The 27,520-nt window shown below is 41.0% G+C and overlaps 2 long non-coding RNA genes across 2 annotated transcripts in view; one reads left to right on the forward strand and one right to left on the reverse strand.

The window, feature by feature from the left end:
• LOC309339355 overlaps positions 1-11,064 on the reverse strand; it is a 38,644-nt gene extending 27,580 nt beyond the window's left edge. Inside the window, exons 1-2 of the long non-coding RNA XR_014155225.1 lie at positions 10,739-11,064; positions 9,947-10,023 (exon numbers count right to left, since the gene is read on the reverse strand). This is a non-coding gene — a long non-coding RNA (uncharacterized lncRNA). The remainder of the gene's footprint in view (positions 1-9,946; positions 10,024-10,738) is intronic.
• Positions 2,661-10,720, forward strand: LOC309339488. The gene is made up of 3 exons (XR_014155405.1): positions 2,661-3,055; positions 5,672-6,272; positions 10,172-10,720. It is a non-coding gene; the product is annotated as an uncharacterized lncRNA (long non-coding RNA).
• Positions 11,065-27,520: the final 16,456 nt, after the last annotated feature.

The raw sequence follows: 27,520 nt of genomic DNA on the forward strand, positions 1-27,520 counted from the left end.
AGCAATGTTCCCATGACACAGAATGTCTGATATAATGAAATACAGTTGAATACAAAGTTCAGTTGAGCCTGCCTCTAGCATCCCATGGTTTGGCTTTGTGGAAAGCAGTAAGTGGGTGGCATTCCACTAAGCTTTACTCAGAGTAGCCTAAGGTTAATTAATTTCAGTAGGTCTACCTTAAGTCAAACTTAGCTTAGTACAACCCAGAATGTCTGGTAACCTGGAAAGCTCAGTTCTGCTGCCTCTGGAAACCCCTCTCTTTGCCTGCTTGGCACCAAGATGTTCAAAATGCAGGGAAAGGAGGATAATTCACTCACCTTCCTAGCAGTTCTGCTAGGAAGAAAGGGTAGAGTGCAAGGACACACTCTAAAACGTATATACCCAAGCACAGTGCACACATCAAAACACTTCCATTCCCAAGCTTTTTTTATGCCTGTATGGTTTGTGGTGAAGTTTTACAGCTGCAAATGCAGTACAGTGTAGATGGTCTGTTCCTCTTTGTAATGTGGGTTTTCACCTCACCTTCCAGCCCACCTGGGTCCTCCTGATGACTAACAGCATAAGAACGTAAAAGATGACAGTCACATTGAAAAAAATAACACCAAATAAAATAGTATGAAACTTTTTTTAAAGAATACTAATATACATATAAAACTCTCTGAATCCCAATGATAAAACACATTTTGAAAAATGAAGCTACAATGAGAAGTTATCTGAAGAAAACTTCAGTGCTCACTGAAACACATTGCCAGCCCAAGAGATGCAAAGCAAATCAAGTTATCAAGAGCACTAAATAAAACCTGACAATCCATCAAGGGACTGGGAAGTAAACCTTCAGCTGACATATTTCCTCTGCTTTTCTGCTTTGAGGGAGACCAAATGAAGTTCCTTCCAGTCCATTAAACTCTGCTTGCTAAGAACATTGTCTTGGTTGGTTTGTTGAATCTATTGATTGGCTTCCTACAACTCATCAGGAAAGAAACAACTCTCTGACCTAAAATAACTTTGCATTTTAGGATCTTCTTTGCTAGAGACACTGCTAGCTGTAGCTCTATCACCTGTGTCATCTTCCTTCTGGTAGCAGTGCTGGACCTCAAAGGAAAGGGTGTTGCGGAACACCAAAGACTCACATGAAAAGTGACTGAGGACAGCCAGAAAGAAAAGAAACCCGAAAGTGGCCATAGTTGTCATGCAGTAATTTTGACATAGTGTTTCTAAGGTGGTTCCCCCATACTCTCAGAAGGCTTGAGGGGGATTTTGAGGCTCCATACATTGTCCTTGCTGGAATTACCTGCAGTTCAGCTCTTCCCCTTACAGACCAGACTCCACATGACTTGCTTTTCCAACTTGCAGCTGTCAGAAGATGGAGACAGACAGCAAGGCTCTCACTCTTTCTCTGACCAGCCTGCACGCCTATATGCTGACATACATTTCATGTTTCATCATCTTTATTCTAATTTATGCAATGTGATGATGGAAATGTTTCTCTCCTTCCTTTTGTTTTCACAGCTTTCATTCAAATTGGAAGACATTCTGACAGGGATATAGTTTATCCTTTGTATGGTTTTAATAGGATGGCCATATGTCCTACTTTACAGTGCATATAAGTGTAAAATAAACCATATATATTAAAACACTGCAGTCTCTGACATGCCTGAATTCTCAACAGAAGCATACCTGGAAACCCCTGGAATCTTGCTACCACTCGGCAGAGATTTGGGGTGGTGCACAACCACTGTTGCAATACTTACACCAACTGCTTTTCTTCCAGGCAGCCTGAAAATGCATGCAGGGCTCTCTGGCTCAGGCCTAGATCAGTTCATAATTCAGGAAGGGGGGTGACATGGTGCCATCTAAATATTTTGGACTACAAATCCCACCAGCTCTTGTCAGCATGGACAATGGTCAGGGATGATGGGAGCTGTAGTCCAGCAACATCCAGCTGTAGGCATCACACTAGCTACTCTTTTACATAAGTGACCACATCAAAACATATAATCAACTTAAAATTTCTCACAGAATGTACCTTTTCTTCTTCTTAGAAACACTCTGCAAATGAGATTACGCATGGTGTGGAATGCTTTAACTTAACTCTTTCATTAACTGGCCTAAAATCTATAAGGCTTTCCTGCGCTTCTGAATATCACATGAGAAAGAGCTTTCCCTTTTTGTTTTGTTTTAGTAGGAAAATGTTCTTTGCGTACCTTTCCAACAGTGTCCCTGTAGCTTATTCTTCTTGCATGCCAAGAAGCTTTTGGTTTTTTACATTTAACAACAGCCCAAGAAGAAGCAGCACAAATTGCTTCTGAAACTCTCCTGAGTTTTATTTTTTAAGTTTGCTATGTAGCATGGGGAGCTGCCTTTCAACAGCACAAGGGAAAACTCCTTTTGGAAGCATAGAATTACTTTCACAGTTTTTTGGTTCTGGACAATGGAGGAGGTCACTGTTCCCCACCCCTGGTGTCTTAAGAAGAATATTTTGGTAGAAAGCTATCAAAATACCATTGCATATGACCATCCACATTCAGTGCCAGCAGGCCCTGCTCCAGATGTTAGGGTGGTGGATGCTGGGGGTCCTGCTAGGGTGCATTTACCCCAGCAAATGTCCCAGGATGCCTGGGGCTTATGCTAGACTTGGGTGCCAGCTTCCCTGCAATGAATGAGAGCTATGTAAGAGCACTGCACTGATATTAATCTAACTGATTTGCAAGATTTTCTATGCTGCCAACATAAGAAAAAAATACAATGTTGGTAAATAGCAACCGTGAAATCACATTTATAAAACAAGTATAAATGAGTACACCATGAACCAGCGAAGACATCATCATAGCTGGATCATCCCTCAAGGAAAGCCTCGTCAGTCAGCAAAGACTTTAAAAGGAAATGAAAGAGATTTTCAATTCTGTACAAAGCTTATCTGTAGTTTTGAAGCCTCCACAAAGTTGCCTGGGCTTATGCAATGGCAAAGGGAGAGAGGGAGATGTTTGTATTGTTGCTTCTGGAAGAGGCCGGGGAGTTGTCAGTTCTGCTGTGATTAAAACTCACAGGGGGAATCGTGGAAAGAAGCTTTCATCACATTGATACCTAAATTGGAAACTGAAAAGACACAACTTAAGAACTACCGTCCCATCTCCCTTTTAAATGTGGATTACAAAATATTTGCAGACATTTTAGCAAGCAGATTTAAAAAAGTTTTAAATGAAGTAATTCACAAGGACCAGGCGGGCTTTCTCCCAGGCAGACATTTGTTTGCTAACACAAGGAACATTATTGATATTTTGGAACTGCTGCAAACAAATATCAATACAAAAGCTGTATTAATCTTTATAGATGCAGAGAAGGCCTTTGATAATATTTCCTGGAAATTCATGAAGAAAAACTTGGAAGGGATGGGAGCGGGACGGGGGTTTGAAAATGGGATAGATGCAATCTATTCAGAACAAAAAGCTAAATTGATAGTTAACAATGTGGTCACAGAAGAGTTCAAAATTGAAAAGGAACACGACAAGGTTGCCCTATTTCCCCACTGTTATTCATTTCAGTCCTGGAGGTGCTCTTGAATATGATTAGGAGGGACCGGTTGGTCGAAGGAATTCAGGTCGGAGCGAAACAGTACAAACTTAAAGCTTTTGCAGATGACCTAGTTTTGACTTTACAGGAGCCAGAATCTAGTACGAAAAGAGTACTACAATTGATTCAAGAGTTTGGTCGGGTGGCGGGATTTGAATTAAATAAGCAAAAAACTAAGGTATTAGAAAAAAACTTGACAGTTACAGACTCAGAACGGTTTCAGAGGGAGACAGAGTTAAATGTGGTTAAAAAAGTAAAATACCTAGGGGTAAATATAACAGCAAAAAACTTGAGTCTTTTTAAGGACAACTATGAGAAATGTTGGTCAGAAATTAAGAGAGATTTAGAAAGTTGGACAAGATTGAAACTTTCCTTGTTAGGCCGAATTGCTGCTATTAAGATGAATGTCTTGCCAAAAATGCTGTTCTTGTTTCAAACATTACAGATTGTGGACAAAACAGAGTGCTTTCGGAAGTGGCAGAGAGATATTTCCAAATTTGTCTGGCAGGGCAAAAAGCCCAGAATTAAGTTTAAGATATTAACTGATGCGAAAGAAAGAGGGGGCTTTGCCCTGCCAGACTTAAGGTTGTATTATGAATCAGCAGCTTTCTGCTGGTTAAAAGACTGGCTACTTCTTGAAGACACTGATGTACTGGATTTGGAAGGTTTTAACAATGCTTTTGGCTGGCATGCATATCTATGGTATGACAAGGTTAAGATTAACAAGGTTTTCAAGAACCATATTGTCAGAAAAGCAGTGTTTAATGTCTGGACAAAATACAAAGACTTACTGGAAAATAAAACTCCAAGGTGGCTTTCACCACTGGAAGCGAAGGCCCGAAAAAGACTCAATATGGAGGCCAATTGGCCAAAGTATTGGGAAATATTAGAAAAAGATGGAGATAATTGGAAATTGCAGAGTATGGATAAAATGAAAGATAAAGTGCAAGATTGGTTACACTACGCTCAGATTAAGGAAGTTTTTAAACTTGACAAAAAGTTAGGATTCCAGGTGGAAAAATCGAAGCTGGAAACGGAATTGTTAGAGCCTAAGACTAAGGTACTTTCAAGAATGTATAACTTGCTGTTAAAATGGAACACACAAGATGAAACGGTAAAATCGGCCATGATAAAGTGGGCACAGGACATTGGGTATAATATCATGTTTGAGGACTGGGAAAGGTTGTGGACCACTGGGCTGAACTTCACTGCATGTAATGCTTTGAAAGAAAATGTTATGAAAATGATATATAGATGGTACATGACCCCAGTCAAACTTGCAAAAATATACCATTTGTCCGATAACAAATGCTGGAAATGTAAAGTAAGCGAAGGAACGTTCTTTCACTTCTGGTGGACCTGCCCTAGAGTGAAGGCTTTCTGGGAAATGATATATAATGAGCTGAAAAAGGTATTTAAGTATACCTTCCCTAAGAAACCAGAGGCCTTCCTTCTGGGTATTGTCGGCCAGAGGGTGTTAAAGAAGGACCGAACATTTTTTATGTATGCAACAACGGCAGCAAGGATACTCGTCGCCAAGCACTGGAAAACCCAAGATTTACCCACACTGGAAGAATGGCAGATGCAACTGATAGACTATATGGAACTGGCCAAGATGACCGGCAGAATCCGAGACCTGGGAGAGGAGACCGTAGAAGAAGATTGGAAGAATTTTAAGATTTATTTGCAAAAATATTGTAAATTGTATGAAGGTTAAGAACGATGCTAGATTATAAATAACTTGGCACCATTAAAATAGACGAAATGAATTATGAAGATAAGTTAAATTTAGGAAAAGACAAATTTTGGATAATTATTAGGCTAAGCTTAATTTTTAAGGTATGAAATAAACGTATCTAAAATTTGAGATACAACATTGGAAAATTAGATAATAAGGATGGAAACAAGGTGATAAATTGCTGGTTTAAGTTTTATAATTTGGAACGCTGGAGCGGGAGATGTGAGGAAGTCCAAAGAAGATAAGAAAATATGTTATGATATGTACTATTGTGTTTATTTATTTGTATTGTAATAAAAAAAAACACCTTTAATAAATATATATATATATAAAAAATAAAACTCACAGGGGGCACAGCTGAAGGCTAGGAAGAGGTTTTTAGGAGATGGGGAACTTCCTTTTCCCCACTCCCTGCACTACAATGCAATAGACCAGGGGTGTTCAACTTCCAAGAGACTGCGATCTACTCCCACTATAAATAAACTGGCAGTGATCTACCCATTGGATTGACCAGAACTGTTGAGCTTTGGGGGGGGGTAGGTCACTGGAGATCACATGATCAATCGGGATCGACCAGGGACAGCCCACAATTGACTGGTAGATCTCAATTGACTGGCAAATCTAAAAAAATGCAGTATAAGGATGTAAAATTGGGAAACACTGGCCTGCGAGTGCTCCAATTGGAGAACAGCCTTTGCCAAAGGTGCCCTGGACTTTGAAGAAGCACGAACTCAGAATGAAAGGCAGAAACGAGTGAAGAGGAAAGCACGTTTGGCAAATCCTCACCATGATCAACTCCTGCCCGAAAACCTATGTCCCCACTGTGGAAAGATGTGTGGATCCAGAATTGGCTTCCACAGTCACTTACGGACACACCATTAAGACTGTGTTCATGGAAGACAATCTTACTCGGCCACAAGTGATCACCAAAGAAGAAGATTATCAGCAATTGGAAGACTGAATTGTAAGTCTTGCACAGTTCTCCAGGGGTGTTTGTCTGCCTTTTTTAAATTAAAAATGTCATGTGGCTATTTAGGATTGTATCCAATGTCATCATATCATTAGCAGATATTACTGCAGGCTTCCAACTGCACAACATCAGCTCCTAAGAAGAGCCTGCACAATCAGTGGTCCATCTCGTCTAGCGTCCTATTCTCACAGTAGTCAATGAGATGCAGTAAGACTTATCCTCCCTCTCTCTCCACACACCCCTACAGTCAGTGCTTTTTCCCCTGGGGGTTCGCAGGGGTACGCATACCCCTAAACATTTTGTGAATCTAAGTTTGGCCTCATTGAGGGGCAGTGTTTCAAAACGAGTAGGAAAATAAGAGTACCCCAAAACATTGTTTTTAGGGGGAAAAGCACCGCCTATAGCACCCACTAAAATATGCTCCAGAGAGTTGGGGAAACCTCCAGAGCAGATCTGAGTGGGACACATGCTGGGGAATGCCAGGCAGAAGTCCTGCAAAGTCATGGGTATGTTGCCTCCTTACAAAACTTTTGAAAGTGAGTTTTAAAAGATTTTGAGGTGACTGAAAAGATGTTGAGGGAAAAGAGAGGTGGTGGAGAAGTTGCTCAGAACAAAGTGTGGCTAAAGTGAGTGGGCCAAAATCACCAGTAATTTGAAAAACAGGAACATGAGGTAACAATCATGGCCGGAAAAGTGTAGAGTAAGGATGAGCAAAAGCAATGCATAGAACCTGAAGACAGAAACTATTGCGTGCTTGGCAGAAAAGGAGGCAACAGGTAAGGAAGGGTTAGAACAGAGTCTGACTGCAGAATCCTGCCAACTGCTGCACAGCAAGCCAAAAAGATTAAGCCAGAGCAATAAAGGTGACTGGACTTCACATATTAATTTGAATTACCAACTACATAACCAATCTGGCTGCAAACTTCTACCACTCACTGTTGTCATTAGCATATCTTTGCATGACAAATAATATTAATAACTTTAACTTTTTTGTTTATGCTTTCTTCTATAGTTTGTCTTTTCAAATGTAAAGTGTGTTGTTGTTGTTGTTGTTGTTATAACAAATGGATAATTGAGCAGAGCAGTTCAATTAATAGTAAAATCCCAATTGTACAATGGATGTCTAGAGTTGTTTCGCTCTGTAAATTCACACAAGCAAATTGATATATGTTTAAGTGGCCAAGGCTACAAATATGATTTAAAAAATCATTATAATTCTCCAGTTTCTGAATTTGAAGCTCCCAAAACCCAGTGAAAATGGAATATACCCAGTTTTGCACATTGGACTGTTTTCATGTTTACCAGTATAGATTCTATACATTGCTTAGGGAAACACAATGTATAGCGGTGTTTGGTCTCATTTCATGTCAGAATTGTCAACAATCTTGAAAATATGGGTAGTAAAGCTAATAAATAATTAGAATGAATTTGCTACTATGAAAGCACAAAATATGTTGTTTATATGCTTGTGAAAAACTAGAAATGTGTTTTTATTGACAGAATGAATTATATCAATATTAGAACTTCCAAAGCTTCTGCTGTACCACATGCTTGTTTGTGCTTGATAGAAAGAGAAAAATAATTTGCTAGTTATCACACTGTTAAATACATGAGCATAGTTAGCAGCTCATGATGTACATTGCAACATTCAGTAAAACAGTAGGATTGTGTTGGCATATTTTTTATATATAAATATGTGCAGCTTGAGGATACTGTATGGGCAAGATTTCTGGAGATGTGTGGTCCACCACATGCATTCTCACTTCTTGCCCTTTCTGGCTTATTTTGTCAGTTAGATCTAAACTGAGGTGCTTGGTCACTGAAGTAATAAGGAAAGGTGAAGTCTTGGCGACTTTGAAACAGGTCACAGCAAAACTTCTTCTTTAATAAACCCTGGTGTCATACTTCATTTGTGTGCTGGAGCCTACAATGTCTAGCTTTTAAAAACAGGGGATATAGAAATGCAGCAGGTATATAGAACACAGCCAGTCTTGGCTCATTAGAGAGACTGGATATCATATTATTTGCCTTTTGGAAAATTAATATAAATGGATGGAGTGCAGTAAAGCCACATCAGACAGATTGTTTGGGAAAGCCACCGGAAAAGAAAGCAAACACTTTGAATTCGCACAATCTAACTTTCAAATATGGCTTTTAAGGAGATAGCAGTCTATAAATTTTCACTTGTGCTTAAATTATGATACTTTTTTACCCTGTGCAGAAGGGAAGAGACACCACAGAAACACAGCAATTCACATTACCAAAAAATATCCAATTGGCACCAATGAGAGGTTCCCCATCCCTTTATTAATTGCTATGTATGGAAGCAGGTAATTTTACCTGAGATAACGTCTGGTGTGGGAAGGGTTAAACCTCATCTCCTCACACATCATGGTGCCAATGATAATTGCTCCCCTGCCCCGAATGCACCTAGTGTTTAAATAATAATAATAATAATAATAATAATAATAATAATAATAATAATAGCACAACCTGGGTTGCCATGTGTCCTCTTTTTCCAGGACATGTCCTCTTTTCCATAGGTACGTAAAATGAGAGTCGTCTTAGTGATCCATAGTTAAAAGTAGAAATCGGCAAATTGTCCTCTGTTTTGCTCTTCAAAATATGGCAATTAGACCTTCAATGGTCTTATGAGAGGCCCTCTTTAGATGGCAACAGCAATTATTGTAATTATAGTGGTACCTCAGGTTACATACACTTTAGGTTACATACGCTTCAGGTTACAGACTCTGCTAACCCAGAAATAGTACCTTGGGTTAAGAACTTTGCTTCAGGATGAGAACAGAAATTGTGCAGCGGCAGCGCAGCGGCAGCAGGAGGCCCCATCAGCTAAAGTGGTGCTTCAGGTTAAGAACAGTTTCAGGTTAAGAACGGACCTCCGGAACAAATTAAGTACTTAACCCGAGGTACCACTGTACTTCAAAATATGGTAGGCCATATTTTGGTGCATGTATGGCACCGCTTGATAAAAGGTGAAATTACGGAAGGCTATGGGCCTATTCTGGCATTCAAACCTCTTGCATTGTGAATTTTGTGAGGAGAAAAGTGGGGCCATGCATCTGTGTGCCACAGCTGAGTAGGAGATCTGAAGCAAGGTGCCTTCTCTACTTGTGTGCAGAACTCTAAACCAGGCAGTGAGCGTCAGACCTTTCCTCACCAGGCATGTGGATGGTGCAGCATGTGGGGGGGGGGGAGCAGAACCATCAGGGATATGTCTGTGGGGATGAGGGCAGTGAGCATGGCCCCTCTGCTCCCTTCATAGGGATTGTAACTTATTGCTATAAAATATTAGCACATAATTGTGCTTTAAAAAAGCTATGGAGGCAGCTGTCTTCATTCTATTGTTTTCAACATGTCCTGAAACAAACCAACCCAGACTTGAATGCAAGTTTGTTCATATTTTCCAAACAGTTGATTTCATCTATATTTAGATAATTTGATTGTCTGCCCTTTTATCATCATTTTGAACGACTTTTTTGCACTATTATGTAAACTGCTTAGATATTGTTTTGTTAAATGGTATATAAATCTTGCTGAATAAATCTGTATGACACATTGTGGTGGTGATGTTCTTACCAGCAATTTAAAAATACAATATTAAATCAATTTAAAACAAACAATAGTATTCTTTACATACGGTAACTCACCTTGATTTATGTCACCAACACCTAGTCTTGAAAGGCTTCCCTCCATAATTTTCTGTACCATGTTTCAATGCCTGATTCTAAGAAATGAGGGGTAAAATTTGGGATCAAAGCTAAATTGGTTTTGTGACATTAGTTCACTTTTACTGGTAAATAGGCATCATTATGGAGATTTTGCCCTGAAGACTTTCAGCAACTAATTTCTGCTTCTTTTCTTTTTTCTTTTAGGGCAGCTGGCAAATAATATGCCGAAAAAGAGCAGTGTTCCCAAGACTTCAGAAAGGGAATTTCCATCCCGTGGTAACAAAAATGATGTAAACTGCAGTTCTTAAGAAATATATTAAGACTAATGCTTTCAAAAATGGGGACACGTCATTTTTAATCATTTGGGCATTATTGCAGTTCAGCTTTCTATCTTGACTTATGGGCAAGTTCTCAGGGTGAAAAGCCTCATAGTATGCAATTCCATTGGAATCCTGTTTAATGAAAGCTTCAGTGTTCATTCAAACAGAGGAACACTGATACAGTCATCATGACACCATTTTTAGCAGAGCCCCTCATTTACTAAAAGAGGTTATTTTTAAGAAAATGTACCAAATGTACCAAAATGCTTATAGGAAGAGAGAGCAGTTTGTTGTTTGAAACTGACTTAGAAATATGTTTAAAAAAAAAAATTAAAATGGTGTCTAAAACCAATAAAATCCAGTAGCAATAAAAGAAATGAAAACAGTAAAAAAATAAATAATCAATGTGCAGTCAAGAATCTCTCCCAACATCTTGCTGGAAAAGGGCTACCTTGGCCAGGCACCTGAAGGTCATCAAGAAATGAACAAAGGCATCCCTTGGGAGGACATTCCATTGCTATGGTACCATCACAGAGGAAGAAGCCTTTTGCCGCTTCACTTAACATTGTGACTTCAAATGCAGAGTGGGCACGATTTACTTCAGCAAGGAAAGAACTAAGCATGAGCATAGCTCTGCCACCGAAATAGATTTGACTGAAAATTACTTCACTTGGGATGGATGGATCATGCATGCCTATACTTTGTATTGCCTTGAAACTGGTTATATACAAAACAAGAGAATGAGGAATTGTTACAGTATGGCCTCCTACAAAAAAAAAGTCTAGCGGTTCTGTTCTTTAGAAGTCAGGAATTTCCCCTTCTCCCCCTCTTGTTTTCTAGGAATCATAAGACTTTGGGTTGTGGTTTTTAGGAGGAAGAAGCAATCCTAGCAAGACAGCTGCCTGTTTCATGACTCTGATGCACGGCACTAGATCATGTGCTGCTTGAACCTATTTCTACACTGCCCCGCATTAAAATTTTAATATCCTGTGCCAAAAATTAAAAATGCTTGAAAATGAATAGTATTTAGGTCAATTAGAAACAACTTTTCCCCAAAACCAAACAAACCACAAACAAAGTAACAGTGTACACTGTACTCCAAATGCATTGATGTGAATTCATTTTCCTCGGCCAACCACATATTAGAGCCTGCTGAATAAGCAGTAGACTTTTATCATTGCCTTCTATGGATGGAACTAAGCATTACACTTAAATGCATAGAACTAAATCTGCATGGCAACTTTTGTTCAAGAAAGGGAGGCTGGGGAAGGTACCTCACTTTGAGGGACCTTTCAATTGAAAGGTGGTCTGGAAGTGACCTAAGTAAAGAAATAAGATTTGGAACTGGGAAAGTGTGTACAGTGGTACCTCGGGTTAAGTACTTAATTCGTTCCAGAGGTCCATTCTTAACCTGAAACTGTTCTTAACCTGAAGCAGCACTTTAGCTAATGGGGCCTCCTGTTGCCACTGCACTGCCGGAACACAATTTCTGTTCTCATCCTGAAGCAGAGTTCTTAACCTGAAGCACTATTTCTGGGTTAGTGGAGTCTGTAACCTAAAGCATATGTAACTTGAGGTACCACTGTATATGTTTCTCCATCTGCTACTTCTTTCTGTCTTCCCCACCCCGTGCTATATCAACAAACAGGTCACAGCCAGAAGTTTGTGAGCTGAAACATCTCTCTAGAACTCTATGGGAAGAAGCATCTGGGGGAGCAGGTTGGAGAAGACTTGATGGGTGGGGAAGGGTTATGTACCCCTCCACACACATTCACACTTATTTTCTCCAAAATTAAGAAGGAGGGAGAAAACAGCATTTTTCTAACAAAAGCGGTGATTCAAGTTTTGATACCTACCTTTGCAAGTAATGTTTAGTTCTGACTCAAGCAAGGCTCAAAAAACTGTTACTGCTTTTTGCCTAGAACGAGCAACTGTTTACATTCTGGAGCATGCTGAAGAAAAGGAAGCAGAGTCCATGAGACCAAAAGCCTTAGAGCCAACTCATATATTTCTAATTATACCCTCCGAGATGAATTTAATAATGAGGAAGGCTGGAGGTCGTTTTGGCTACAAAGTACTCAGAGTTAGACGTACTTAAGCTCATTGAACTCAGAGTAGGGCATGCTTAACTATGTGAAGGATGGTGGCCATGACATTGTTTTCACAGTTTTGGATGATTTCCACAAATGACAAACTGCCTGCCTCCAGAGAATGCGTCTTGTGTAGCATGTATAAATACGAAGACGAAGCAGAAGCAGAAGAAGCAGTTCCTGAGACTGAAGGCCACCACCTCCCCACAGCTGCCTAAATCCTTCCTCTCCAGGGTCCCCCCCCCCAAAAAAAATCAACCAATCTCTTCTCTTCTCTTTTCAAGCCTCTTATGGATCTGGGAGACAAGCAGGAGGAGAGCTTGTCACCAAAGGAGGGGGAGCCACCCATGACTCTTCACCAGCCTCATCCCATTATCCTGCCTCAGCTTCTGCCTCTGATTCTGAACTTCTCTCTGCCACAAACTCTCCCAGCTCACTATGCTCTGTTACCTTTTCTGCTTCCAACACCTCCACCTCCCAGTCTGCTCCCTCTTCTCCCTCTTCATTGTCCCACCACCAATCTGTGGGGTCTGAGCCTTCTTCCCTTGGGGGTTCCCCACCTGGTTCTTCCTACCATTCCATGGTGCAGTCTTATCCTTTTCCCTTTTCCACATCAAACATACAATTCCTTCCCTTTAAAACTCTCCATGTCCTTGTCCCTCTTAGACTTTCTGCTTCCAATATATTCATTTCTGTGATTTTGGTATCCTTCAGCATTAACTGTCCTCAGACCCACTGCCCTCAAAATTTCCCCTGCTGTTCTCTAGTCACAACCCAACTTCAGATTGTAAGCACTTTGGGGCAGGGACCTTACAAATTGCAAGCACTTTGGAACCAGGGGTCTTTGAGACAGAAACATTTCCATAATGGACTGCTAGTGGATTGATGGTATTATTTAAATAAACAGTGCTATCGTATGCCATAATAATTGCTCCAACAGGGCATCCTGGTGTAATCTGTCCCTATGGTGCAGGACACATTTAAATGGATGTTACAGAAGAGCAAAGCTGGGCAGATTTGAAGGCTAAAGCTGGGAACTGCATTAATTACATACTGTCTCTGCTTGAGTTAAATCAGTGCCTTTGCTAGCCTATCATCAGGCACTTTTTACATCTAGAAGGCGAGACTTATTCCTGCAGATGCTCTGAATGTGCACTGATCCTCTTCTGCTACAGCTTTTGTTTTCAACCCCCCCCCCTTTTCTTTTTCAATGGTTGCCATAGAATCTCTCAATTATCATATGAAAGGCACGCGCACGCACACACACACACACAATCCCACAAAAGCCTGTTGCCAAAGCCTTGGACAATTTTATTGTATTATTTTCATGTAGAAAGAGGATGGAAAATAATTGGTGAGGCTGGTGCTAATTCTCCACCTAACTTAGAAGATTGTGATGATGTTGATTACTATTATTTATTCTTTTAAATGTGTGAATTCAATTCTTGCTTGATTCCTCCTGATCAGCTGTGTCATAGCTATTATGGGAAATTAATTCACTGAAATACATTTTAATTGCTCTGTGAGTCATGGGACAGACATGCATTTTTCTCACGTTAATGCATTATGCACACAGCTCCAGTTAGAGCTTGCCTGATTTTCACTGAATGTTTCAATTATCAGTTCCCATACTCTCTTGGCGATTGGGGTGGGGGTGGGAGCACACAGCCAGGAAATGGTTAATAAAAGTCCTCTTTGGTATTATTGTTTCAGGACAACTGGCTGCTATTATTCAGGAGTAGTGGCTGTACAATATTGGGGGGGGGGGATATTCAGAGAGTCCAAAAAGCAACTGAACTTTCTTTTTCCTATATATGTAAGAGGATTTCCTGTGCCCAATAAGTTGTGTTTCTTTTTTAACGGATTGGCTCTTGATGTTGCTTTTGAAATAAAACATAATCATCAACATCATCATTGCTGGTCAAGGTCCAACTTAAGCACTTTTAAGTTGAATCTATCCATCCATTTTAAAGGCTACCTTTCAGGCAACATATGCAACAGGGTGATGCTGTAAGAAAATCAAACTATTGTAAAGCCACTATAAAACAGCAACCGGAACTTTTCCATCAAAGTTCACATGAAACATTTTCAAACAGCTCTGAAATCTGAAAACAAAAAGTCAAGCAAAAGCCTCACTAGCTGCATGAGCCCAAGGAAAGGTCCAGAAAGGCGAGTTCTAAGACTCACTTAAAAGCCTGTATCATAGAGGCCATTTGTCATTGGGTTTGAAGGGTGCTTCTTAACTGGGAGGCCACCTCGTTATTTTAATAATATCCTTTTATATTGTCACTACTGAGACCTGCGATAGGAGAAGATTCTAACCATGCAAAGGTTTACAGAGGAGCCTGTGCTTCTGGGGACATTGGACTTATAGACATGTCCTTGCCTTCATCCTCAACTTAATTCCACACGTGCTCAGGCAAACACCTTAACAGGGCTATACTTGTTGCATGTTTGTTGTGCAGAAAGCGCCTCATCACCTTGTGGGTCTTTCCAGCTATCCCCACCCCCAGCCCTTGCCCTTGGAAACCTTATAAGAAGCAGCTGCAGGAGAGAAACTGTGAGCAACATGGGACAGCTGTTTCTAGGACTAAGAGTGGCTGGGGCAACTCAGCCAGATGGGCGGGGTATGCCTGTCTGTCTGTCTGTCTGTCTGTCTGTCTGTCTAAATAAATAAATAAATAAATAAATAAATAGGTGAAACAGTGAGGCTCCCTTGTTAATTTTGCTACATGATGCGGCATGTTGTTTAAGTAATATTGTTATATTTATAGTATTGAAATGTGATGTTTTCTATGTTATTATATTTTTGTTTTACTACATTATTGTTGTTTTGTAGTGCTTGCTTTGAATGCATCCCTATTTTTTTGTCATAAGCTGCTTACAGCATGCTTTTTTGTGCAAAAGCCGCTTACAAATTAAATGAATGAATGAATGCTAGGGGTATCTCATTTTCTCAATAACTCATTCTTCAGGTATTCCAACTCCCGTGTGCAGCACCAAGGGAGTGGCAGCACCACGCCTGATATTTAATGTATTCCTTCCTCCAACATCCACACATCCAGCCCTGCTCCCATGTTGCTCTCTATGGGAGTTAGAAGTCTTTTGTAGAATACTCATTGAGATTCAGTCTACCAGTCTATTGATTGGATCTAACAGACTCTCACTCATCATAGCGCCAAATCTGAAGCCAGTGAATTAACCTGAATATTTTTCCTCTCCTGTAAATGGTGACAGCAGCCATCATGTACACTTGAAGCTTTCATTGTCTATCTAGTGTAACCCTAGAACCGTCTCAGCACGTGCAAATGTAAACATCACTTGAGAACTTCTCTATGAAGACATGTACAAGAGTGAGTGACACATGGCAAATGCCCAGGGTATGGACATTTCTTTTGTTGCCCTGATTGTGTGCACCCATAGGCCACCTGACTGGGTGCTGTGGATACAAAATGCTGGACTAGATGGGCCTGGCAGCAAGGCAAAAATGTATGTGTTTATGAACCAAATGAAGACTGGAGAGCCTGAAAGCTCTTAACTGCTGGAATGGCAAGCAGTCCTTAAAGCAGCTATGCCTGATGGCATTTATGACCTAGGCTACAAAAGCAGGAAAGGAGTTGCATTCTTTGATAAATGAGTGGACTGTCAAAGTTAAGCATTCATAGGTCCCATTGGTTTGAACAGCGAACTTACGCAGGCTGAAAATGCTCGACTTTGGCTGGATTGTGTTTCTGTAGTCACTATATTCCATTTTTACTGTGATGTTAGGAATTATCTATATAGCAAAGAAAGCATGCCTTGAATTTTCCATGGAGATAGGGAGACAAAAACATGGACAGGCAGAGTGACTTCAGATAAGAAATCTTTACCAGACCAAGGCTGTTAAATGGTTTTTGTCATAAACATGGCCATCAAAGAAACGAAACCAGCTGGATTTCTCATTATTCATTCCAAGTGCCTCATCCATGGTCCACCCTTACAGAATATGTACATTTTCCCATGTATTGTGAAATATCTTGGCTGCTTCTTACACTAGCAATGCAGCTGGCGAATCACATCAAGTGATTGTGTTTAAGAGTTAATCCTATGCATCTCTATTTAGAGTCTTTTTTTTAGTTTTAAATTGTTTCCCAATCTTCTTCGTTATGTGAAGGAAACATTTACTTTTACTGAGCCTGAAGAGTTCTACTTTTCTTCCCTCTGTGTATCATCCCACCTTATCTGAACACAAATGACAAACAATGGCATGGAGGAAATCTTACACTCTCCCCACCAGTGTGGACTTCAGGCCAGGTGTGCTGGAATGTGCTCATCCATCCCAAGCAGGCTGAGGCACTTCTGCACCCCACGCCTCAGGTGTGCATGCTATTCCTAACAGAAGCAAAGGTGATGCACAAGGAGGGTCAGAGAACAATGGACTTCAGGATGAAAATGAATGTGTCATTGGCGTATCTAGAATGGCTAGACCAGAGGTAGCCAAAATGGGACCCTCTAGATGTTTTGGGTTTCAACTCTTATCACCCCTGGATATTAGCAATGCTGGCCAGGTCTGATGAGAGCAGTAATCTACAGTGTCTGGAGGACACTGGAGGTTGGCTAAAATTGAGAAAAAATGCCCACTTGAAACATTCAAGAAGCCAGACAACTAACTATATCAACATTCAGATTATTTTGTCCATCTGTCAAATGCAAATGAAGGCAGGGAATACAAATCTAATCTGACTCCTCTTTAAAGATATAGCTTCCCTATCTCCCAGGACTTCTTTCAAGTCTTCTGTAGTGATAATGGAAAATTTTGGAATGGAAGGGGGAATCAGGAACAATCTCTTGCAGTTGAGAATTCCCGGGCTCCGTCTAAATTTCTTCCAAAGTTCCATATTAGCCCATAAGGGATTCATCACCAGTGCTCCTCTTTAGCAGCCCTCCCTTTTCCCAAGGAAATGTATCATTGCAAAGGGAAAAAACCCCCAGCAAAAAGTGTCAACTAAGGAATAAAGAAGACTTGTAGGGGCAACATCCCTAAGGCCCAGATACACCATAGCCTGTTTATCAGTGTTTCGTGCTATGTGGATGCATGAGAATTGTAGTTTCCAGTGTTAACAGGGGTGGGAGAGAAATCCATTCAGTTCACATTTTAATGTAAGTCTACCTAGTTAGCAATTCCAGAACCAGTATGTGAACTGAAACACAGCTACCAGCTGAAATTTTCACTTCTCTGAATTTAGTGATACATTTCTCCAACCGAAAAGCATAACTGTGGGAAAGTGTGCACAAAAATTCATATATTAAAATGCAGTACTTTAGGGGACGTTGTTTGCAAAAAGGTGTATATTAGGAGAAACTCACATAAAATGCTGAATTTTCATGTTGATTTTAAAAAACATTTGCAAACTGATGAGGAAGTGGGGTTAATTGAATTTAAGATTGGGGGAAAATCAGAAATGAATTAAACTGAGATTGACATATTGATTCATCCCTACCTCCAACTTTAATAAATTGAGCCAGGAGGCATTTAAAATTCCTATGCATCACAGCAGCAAAGGATGCTCCTGAGAATGCCAGGCCTTAAAATGACGTTCATGAAACCTCTGCTGCCTCCATCCAGCACTCCTTAGTCACCATTGCCCCCCCCCATACACACTTTGTGAGCATAAGGACATAGGAAGAGCCTGTTGGATCAGACCAAAGGCCAACCAGATGAGTATGTGAAACCCTCAAGCAGACCTGAGCACAACAGTGCTTTCCCCAGCAACTAGCATTCAGAGGCATACTGCCTCCAACAGCAGAGGCAGAACATAGTCATAGTGGTTATTATGAGCTTGCTTGGCTAACAAAAATAAACTTTGTGGCTAGTGAGAATAAGCTTGCTTGGAATGGGGGTGGGGGAAATCACTTGGAGACTTGATCTTTCAAAGCTTTTCAGAGAACCCACAGAAAGACCCTGAGTATTTTCCAGGAATTTTCTGTGACATCTCAGAAATACCAAGCTAATTATGAAGGGAGCTAGAGGGAGCTTTCCCATCCACTGTGTGAGGTTTTAACCCTAGCCAAACCAATGAAAATTTTCCCTTCCTTTGCAGAAGCTGGTCTGCAAACTTCTTTGTTCCCAGAGTAACTGAATATTCCAAGCCATTACACTGGTTCAGCCAGTCAACCAATACAATACAGATGTCATCTTTTGGGCACATCAGTCAGCAGTATTTTTGTAAAGCCTGGAGTTTCTGTGATTGAGGAAGACAAGCATTTCATTGTGTCTTTGTGAGACATTTTTATTTTAAAAAAGGTCTTATCCATTGCCTGCCATTTGAGCATAACAGAAAGATGCTTGAAATTAAGCCTGTTTGCCAAGATTGTTTTTAACCACACAGAAACATTTTGCAGCCTCCCAGAGTTTGAGGTTGTTCTTCCTGTGATGTGCAGCTGGAAATCAGAGTTTGCATGAAGGTGGCAAATCATACTGGAAATTCAACGCTGCAGAGAGGAATGCTTAAAGATCAGGGAAATGGACGTGAAAACTGGTGATCTGTATCCCATGATCTTAGAACCAGCACTTCTGTGATGTGAATGTGATACAATGCAATAATGTTAGTTGCTTGCCTCACCTGTCACAGAATACCAAGCAACATCCCTCTTAAAAAGCATCGTCCGAGTGACAGGGCCAGCCCAAGACATTTTGGCAACTGAGGCGAACCACAGAATGGTGCCCCCTTCCCTGCTAGGGAAGAAAGGGTGAGTGAAGATCTACATCAGGAACAAGTGGGACATCAGGAACTAGTACGCATGCATAAGATTGCACCCTTACTTTGGAGTAAGTGTTTGTAGAATTTCAGACTAAGACTTGGCTAACTGAACTTCCATAGGGCACACCCATCGCTTGCATATGGCCACCAGAGAGTGAATGTATCCCTGGGGCCAAAAAAGGTTACACGCCCCATCCCCAGTCTAAAAAGGTCAAGCACTGAACAGAGCACATAGTTCTAGGAGGAAAGGTGGGATAAGAATGTAACAGAACAAAAAGCCCTGAGTAACTAGACCTTCACTATGTTGTCTAAAATATTTTAGTTGACTTCTGAGTCTCTTGGGCCTGCCAATCAAAAGGTCGGTGGTTTGAATCAGCACAATGGGGTGAGCTCCCTTTGCTCTGTCCCAGCTTCTGCAGTTTGAAAGCATACTAGTGCAAGTAGATTAATAGGTACTGCTGTGGCAGGAAGGTAAACGGCGTTTCCATGCGCTCTGGTTTCCATCAGGGTGTTTTGTTACCCCAGAAGCAGTTTAGTCATGCTGGCCACATGACCTGGAAAACTGTCTGCAGACAAATGCTGGCTCCCTTGGCCTGAAAGCGAGATGAGTGCTACAACCCCATAGTCGCCTTGACTGGACTTAACTGTCCAGGAGTCCCTTACCTTACCTTACCTTCCTTACTCCTAGAACATAACATTTTCCCCTTCCCGAAAGCCAAAGACGACTTAACACAAAGTTTACTAAACTGGCCCATGTTTAAAAGGCCATCTGCTGAAGCTGTGTGATTGCAGCAAGCACAACTTCACATTTACTATATAATACTAGAAGCATACAGAATTTGGAACATTCTAGACTGCACGTGTGGGTTCAAATTCAGACATTGTGTGTGTTTTCATAGTCATAGGGAAGCTAACTGGTCTCTCCTAAGTTTTCATTTTGCACTCTCATGGATTTTACACTCTCCAGGGTATGTTGCCCAGATTTGTAACCCTATTTCATTTCTGCACTCATCGCCATTTAGAAGAGATGGACATTAATTCAGCCCATTTGGTGAGGGAGGGTGGTCAGCTGACCCTGCTCCCCCCTTTTCTACTGCAACTCCTCTTCAGGCACTAGTTTCCCATTTTGTCCCCATTAACATTTTGCAGTTTCCTGTCATTTTTTTTTTAAATGGCAATACATTTTAGACATTTCAGTGCCAAATCTTGGCTCATTACAGGTGATCGATCTGCATTAAGTGAGTGTGAAAAGAGAAATGAATCCTAAATACACTCAGAGGCCTGTGAAACTGCTATCAAGGGAAGAGACTTTTGTCACCAGTTAGGCAATGAGCACAGAAACACTTTGAGGCCTCTGAGTGTGTACATGCATCCACTTTGTAAGCAGGTTGTCTGTATCACCCTGCCAAAAGGCAATGAGGATTTGATGCAAGAATTTGTTGTAATGAGTAGCCATTAATTTGTCCTAAAGTGCACTGCTTTTGCAGGTATTTGGAGATGAAACATTTGATCTCACTGCCAGCATGTGAGGTTAATTCCAATTATGGTAGGTGGCGTGAAATTACAGTAAAATTACAGTGGTACCTTGGGTTACAGACACTTCAGGTTACAGACGCTTCAGGTTACAGACTCCACTAACCAAGAAATAGTACCTCGGGTTAAGAACTTTGCTTTAGGATGAGAACAGAAATCGTGCGGCGGTGGTGGGAGGCCCCATTAGCTAAATTGGTGCTTCAGGTTGAGATCTGTTTGAGGTTAAGAACAGACCTCCAGAACGAATTAAGTTCTTAACCCGAGGTACCACTGTACTTTCATCACTTGCAGGATGAATAGTCTTCCATGTGTCTGGTTACAACTACACCATAATAAGTGGCCACTTGGTCAGTTGTTGCCTGTATCTACCCACTATCAAGAGCTCGTGTGGTGTAGCAGTTAGAGTGCTGGACTAGGTCCTGGGAGACCAGGGTTCTAATCCCCACTCAGCCATGAAGCTCACTGGGTGACCTTGGGCCAGTCACCATCTCTCCACCCAACCCACCTCAAGGGATTGTTGTGAGGAGAAAATAGGGAGAAGGATAATAATCTATGCCACCTTGAGCTCCTGGGAGGAAAGATGGGATATAATAATAATAATAATAATCCGTGACCTGGGAGAAGAGAAGATGGAGGAAGACTGGGAGAAATTCAAGAAGTATCTACAAAAACATTGTAATTTGGTTGAATGCTAAGAAGGATGCTAGATTATAAAAAACTGGCCACCACTAAATTAGATTTGAAATTTGATGATAAGTGAGACTAAAGAAAATATAAATTTTTTTGGAAGAAGTGCTAGATTATATTTGAATGAGTGGACATGAGATTGTAAACAAGTTGATAATTTGTTTGGAAAAAACTTTTAACGATGTAAATGGGAGCGGGAGACGTGAGGGAGCCCAAAGAAGTGATGAAATTATGTCTGTGATAGAAGTAAGACTGTTTATTATTTGTGCATTTATATTTAAAAACCTTAATAAATATTTATAAAAAAAAAAAAAATAATAATCTATGCCACCTTGAGCTCCTGGGAGGAAAGATGGGATATAATAATAATAATAATAATGCAGAAAAAACATCAATTGACTAGTCACCGAAGCTAATTCAGAAGATATTTTTAGGTCAATTGCAAGCATGTCCAATGGCCAGGGATTATGGGAGTTGTAGTTCAGAAATATCTGCTACAGGGTCCCTGAACCTGGTTTAAATGATAGGAATTATTTCTAAATTTGTGTCCACCTACAATTTAGCATGTACTAATTTTATGAAAACTTGTGTCCTCTGATTTGGCAATGCATTCCCCTTTTTTGGCCATGCCTGAGTAGCCACTCTACCACAAACACCACTTCAAAAAATGGAATCTCAAAGACAGACATATGACAATATTAATACTGAGGCGGGTTTGGTCAGGAGAGTGCAGTTCTGGAAGCACTCCAATCTCAAGCCATTCAGGCCATTTGAGCAGTACCAGTTAGGCTGATCAGGTGCAAAAGCAAGTAGGGCTCCTGCGCCTTTAAGGTTGCACAGAAGGGGGAAATTTCAGTGAGCACTGCTTGCATGACAAGCTACATCTGCAGAAATAACCTCCTCTACATTACTATGAAAGGTTCAATAGCCCTGATCCACATTTGCACCTGACCACCCTAGTTCCAATGAGTAATTGTGCCACTGTAATTTCTCCTAATTGAAGTTTATGAACAATCTTCAAGGGCAGCCCTGTACAGCAACACATTACAGTAGTCCACAGTTGCCACAGCATACCATCTGATGCCTTGATGTAGCTTGAGCTTTCATAAACAAGATGCTTGAAGTAGATACTGACTGCGATAAAGATACGGACACACTTGCAAGATATGTGTCATTTGGGAGTGGGAATCTGTTCGATGAGATGACATTAAAAGAAAGGGACACGTCCAAAAAGCAAAGCCCGTGTGGCATTTGTCCTTAGAGAGAACTGGACTCAGAATTGCTTCCTCCTGTTTCTAATCCTCCACCACCACCCTTCTGTTATAGTGTAACAGAAACAGACTGTAGCTAATGTGTGAAGGCAGAAATGATTTTCCATCTGAGCGCCTCCCCTCACATGTGATGGGGAAAGCAGCGATCGACGTGTTGTAATGTATATTTATGAAGTTGTGTTGAGTTGACGAGGGAAGTGGAGATGAGGGGGCTGGCGGAAGGAAAACCAATTGTCAAATTTGCCAAGGCCGATGTGCAAAAAGGATTTTATATATATATAGAGAGAGAGAGAGAGCAAACACAGAAACATTGATTTAAAGGTACATTTGTATACCTGGGCTAAATATATTCCCGACTTCCGCATCTATTAGATAGTGTCATGTCTGCTCTGAATGTCTGCTAAGTATATTGCAGAGAGGGGGGAGGGCTTCCTATAAAAAGCAGCAAGTGTGCTTAATCTTGGAATCCTCTAGGAGTGCTTCTTCTTGGGCTCTGGTACAGCAAATCAGGTTGCCATGGTAAAATGGGTCAGCACAGCGAGCAAGTCAGTATGAGCAACTGAAATCAGGCTCACAATGCTGAGATAGCAGCACAGGCCCGAGCAGACAGTAATCTAGTGGAGAATCTAGGTCACTGGGATTCTTTGAAGCTGCAGCTGTCCGTGTCGGACCACTCGCTCTCAGTCAGGGCTCACAAAAGAGTCACGGCGGCTGGGCTTCTGATTAACGGTTACAATGCACGGGTTACAACGCACGGCCCCAGTTGCACGCTTTGTCTTTGGCGGGAACAATTCGCTATTTTAGATTTCATTTTACGATTGCGTATGTGTGGCGTGTGTGCGTGCACATACACATCCAGAAAGGGTATGCAGAGGTGATACATCTCCGTTCCCACAGATACACACCTCTTTATTATGCATTTGCATGACAGTACAAATTAAAGCTTTCTTTTCTTAAGGATAATACATTGAATTGTTTACTTCACTCCAAAGCAGAGACAAACATTTATCTGCAAACAAGATGCCACGTTCTTCCATCCTTCCCTTTCCAGACTACATGCAGCCACATTTCTAAGCCAAACACTTATCAAAATGGAGGCAGGGGGAATTAAGTCGCTTCACAAAATTGGCAGACCTCTGTATGTTAACACACATCTTCATTTCCATCCCTAATATCTCCATCACCATCTCCAGTACTACACACACACCAATTCACTGGCATCTAATCAGAGGTGTAGAACCTTTTTCTTAAAAACCTGTTCAATAATTACATTGGATAAATTGTGGACTAATTTGGACTTAATTTTACTCCAAATATACCCACTGAAATTAGCAGGCCTAACTTAGTCATATGCATTCATTCCAGTAGGTCTACACTGGGTGAAACTTGGTTGAATACCACCCATTATCGAGGGGGGGGGGGAATCAAACCCTGGTCTGTTCAGCAAACCCCTTTATCCATTTTGAGAGTGTTTCCCATGCATAGCTGACTTTTATGTTTTTAATAGTTATTATTTATCCATCATATCCTATTATTTAGAAGTGGCCCCTTTCAAGCAACAGCTTCACAGAAGTAAGCTGGAAACTGCTTGTGAAAGTAAGAATCGTCTCGGTTGCTTCTCTGGATGGTGGCCAATGTGGAGAAGACTCGTGTATTCCCAGATGAACATCGTCTTGTAACATCGTCATTACACAATAAAACACATATGGATGTTAGCAAGGATGAAATTGTGGGAAGGATTTAATGAAGTTTCTCAAGCATCAATAACACAAAGGAAACAGTTATTGTTTCAAAAAAAAATCATTGCTATATCAATATATGCATACACAGAGATTGAACACAATTTTGGAGCTCTTTCAAAGCTCCAAACTTGGTTCCAAACTATTCAAACATCTACATTTTAAAGTTAGGATTAAGGAATGCATTAATTGCACTAATTAAACAATTAACATTTTGTGGTTCAAGTGCTATGGAATATTTATGAGAGACCAAAAATGGGCTAGAGCACAGAACGTTAGTGGGTAAAAACAAACAAAAACAAACAAACAAAGCTGGGCACTGCCCTGTCCCCCAGCTTGCCTCCTGGCATTCGGTGCCATTTCCAGGTGCATCTGAGCCAGGTCAGGCAGGTGGGTGGGTGGGCAAGCAGGCTGGTAGCAGGTGGCAGTTGGAGGCAGGGGCAGGAAGTGGGTGAGCGGGCAGAAACTTATCATGCACGGGGGGGGGGGTGGAGAGAATGAGAGGCGAGGGATAAAGGTGCACTCTGCAGAAGTGCAGGGAGGAGGGAGAAGTGTGGAGAGGGGCAACAAGGGCAAGCAGGTATATGCCTACCTCTCACTTGCTTGCTTTTAAAGATGATTAAGGACTTAAACCACAGAGCCTAGGACTTGCCGATCAGAAGGTTGGCAGTTCGAATCCCCGCGACGGGGTGAGCTCCAGTTGCTCGGTCCCTGCTCCTGCCAACCTAGCAGTTCGAAAGCACGTCCAAGTGCAAGTAGATAAATAGGTACCGCCCCGGCGGGAAGGTAAACGGCATTTCCATGTGCTGCTCTGGTTCGCCAGTAGCGGCTTAGTCATGCTGGCCACATGACCTGGAAGCTGTACGCCGGCTCCCTCGGCCAGTAAAGCGAGATGAGCGCCGCAACCCCAGAGTCAGTCATGACTGGACCTAATGGTCAGGGGTCCCTTTACCTTTAAGGACTTACCTGGATTACTTTGTAAGAGATACCCCAACAGTAATTCTGTCTCAAGTCTAGCTTCTCAGAAATTAGCACCCTTACAACCCCGTCCACAATGTCCTATGCCACTAGCCATGTCCCAAACACCTGTCTGTTGACCACAGGCATCTAAAAAAGGAATCCCATGTGCCTTCAGCTCTCTCTCTCTCTCTCTCTCTCTCTCTCTCTCTCTGTGTGTGTGTGTGTGTGTGTGTAGGCTTCCACGCAACTTGAGGAATCCCAATCTTGGAATGCTCCCAGTTGCACTGAAGCCTATACTCATACTCCCTGCTCAACTAGTATCATGAGAAAGTAAATCAAAGTGGAAAGACATGGAGAGAACCCCCAAAGGATGCTTCTCAGAAGTAGGTATCAGTGTGTTTAATAGGATTTACACCCTATAAGACTAGTTTAGGATCACAGCCTAAAGATTACTACTTTATAAATCAAGTTCTATGTAAATTGCAGCACTGCTATGGGTAATTCACCTTCCATAAACACATATAACAAGTTTCAGTCCACATGCCTAAGGAGAACCTGCAGTGAATGGTACCAAATTACTGTTACCATTCTACGGAAAGCGTGATTATCATTATATACAATTGAATGGACCAGTGTTTTAGGTAATCGTGCCAAAGGCACAAATCCATTCCCTTAAAAATAAAGGGTGGTGGCTTGACTTGTATAAATAACACTGCTGTTGTTAGTGACCAGAATTAACTGTAGTTTAACAAACCAAAAAGTCATCTGGTTGCACAAAGTGTATATGGAAGTATATATACAAATATAAGACCGGAATATGTCAGCTGGTCTTGTGTGCGCATTTGAATGTGCATGCGCACATATATAGATATAGATATATTTGATTCTCATCATTCTTGTGTTTCAACAATGAGAAAAATACAAGAGTATTCCTTTCTGTATACTTTATCTTCAACATGTTTTCGTAAGATAAGATCCATATACTTTGGGCTTTAGTCCCTCAATTATTTTGTCATTCTAAATGGCCTTTAGAATCAATATGAAGCAACACAAATGACTGAAATATTTGCTCAGGCAGGCTTCTTCTTGCAAAATCAACAAACTCCGCTTGGTTCAAAAGAGTCTGCAATTGAGGTCAACAGCCTATTGGTACAGAGCATAGCTCAACACGGGCCTGTAGCTCAGAGGAGCACACACCTCCTTAGGTATCTGTAGATGTGTGTTAAAAGATCTCCTGTGATGCTGATAAAATTCTTTCCATTCTTTAAACGCCTAGATAAACAACACTGAAGCATCACAGATATGGCTTGCCTTCCAGACCATCCTACCTGTGGCTGGTATTCTGGCATGACATTCCATTTGTATTTTTGATGAGGCAATATTGCAAGGCAAGCGTGGAGCCCAGTGTACATTTTGAAGGAAATGCCAAGCCCCTCTGTCTGTGGGATTCCCATACATCATTCAAATGAGAGCTGCCCCCATCACTGAAATGAATGAATGAAGAACCTATTGCCCTGAATGTACATATCGCTGATCATTGGATAGGCAGTAGAATCAGCAATGCATTGAGCAAGACGTCAGCATGAAAACTGTGGATAGCTCAGTTATTAGTGTGTGAGACTCTTACTCTTGGAGTCCTGGGTTGGAGCCCCACGTTGGTCAAAGGATTTCCTGTATTGCAGGAGGTTGTACTAGATGACCGCCTGAGCACCTCCCAACTCTACAATTCTAATATTCGATTTACTCTTTTAAGATAAACTGGAAAGACAAAATGGGAGAGATAAGAAATGGCAACCCAAAAGAAGAGTAAGAGAAAAATAAGTAATAAATGTAAACAAGAGAGGGAGAATGAACATATAACTCACATATATTGCTAATTTGTGTTCAGCTTTATTGCCCAGAAATGGTAATCTGGGGATTGCATGCCATTTGATGAAGAAACCTCTATGACAAAATTCCAGGGAGAGCTGTGTTAATCCATGGAAGGAAAATTGCTAGATAAATTCAGGGTTAGGTCACATTCCATTATTAAAGAGCTAAGAGTTTAAGATGTCATATCTTCCTCTCTGGTCAAACACCTCTTGGAAAAAAATGACACAAAGGAGCAATTCATTCTTTATTTGCAATTTTGTGACAATTCTGTATTATCAGGATGCAGCAGATGTTTAATATAAGGGGAATGATTTTTCTCAGATGCAAAATATCCCACAGGA

Source organism: Podarcis erhardii (assembly GCF_964252035.2).
Source record: "Podarcis erhardii genome assembly, chromosome: 3".
Lineage (NCBI taxonomy): Eukaryota > Metazoa > Chordata > Lepidosauria > Squamata > Lacertidae > Podarcis > Podarcis erhardii.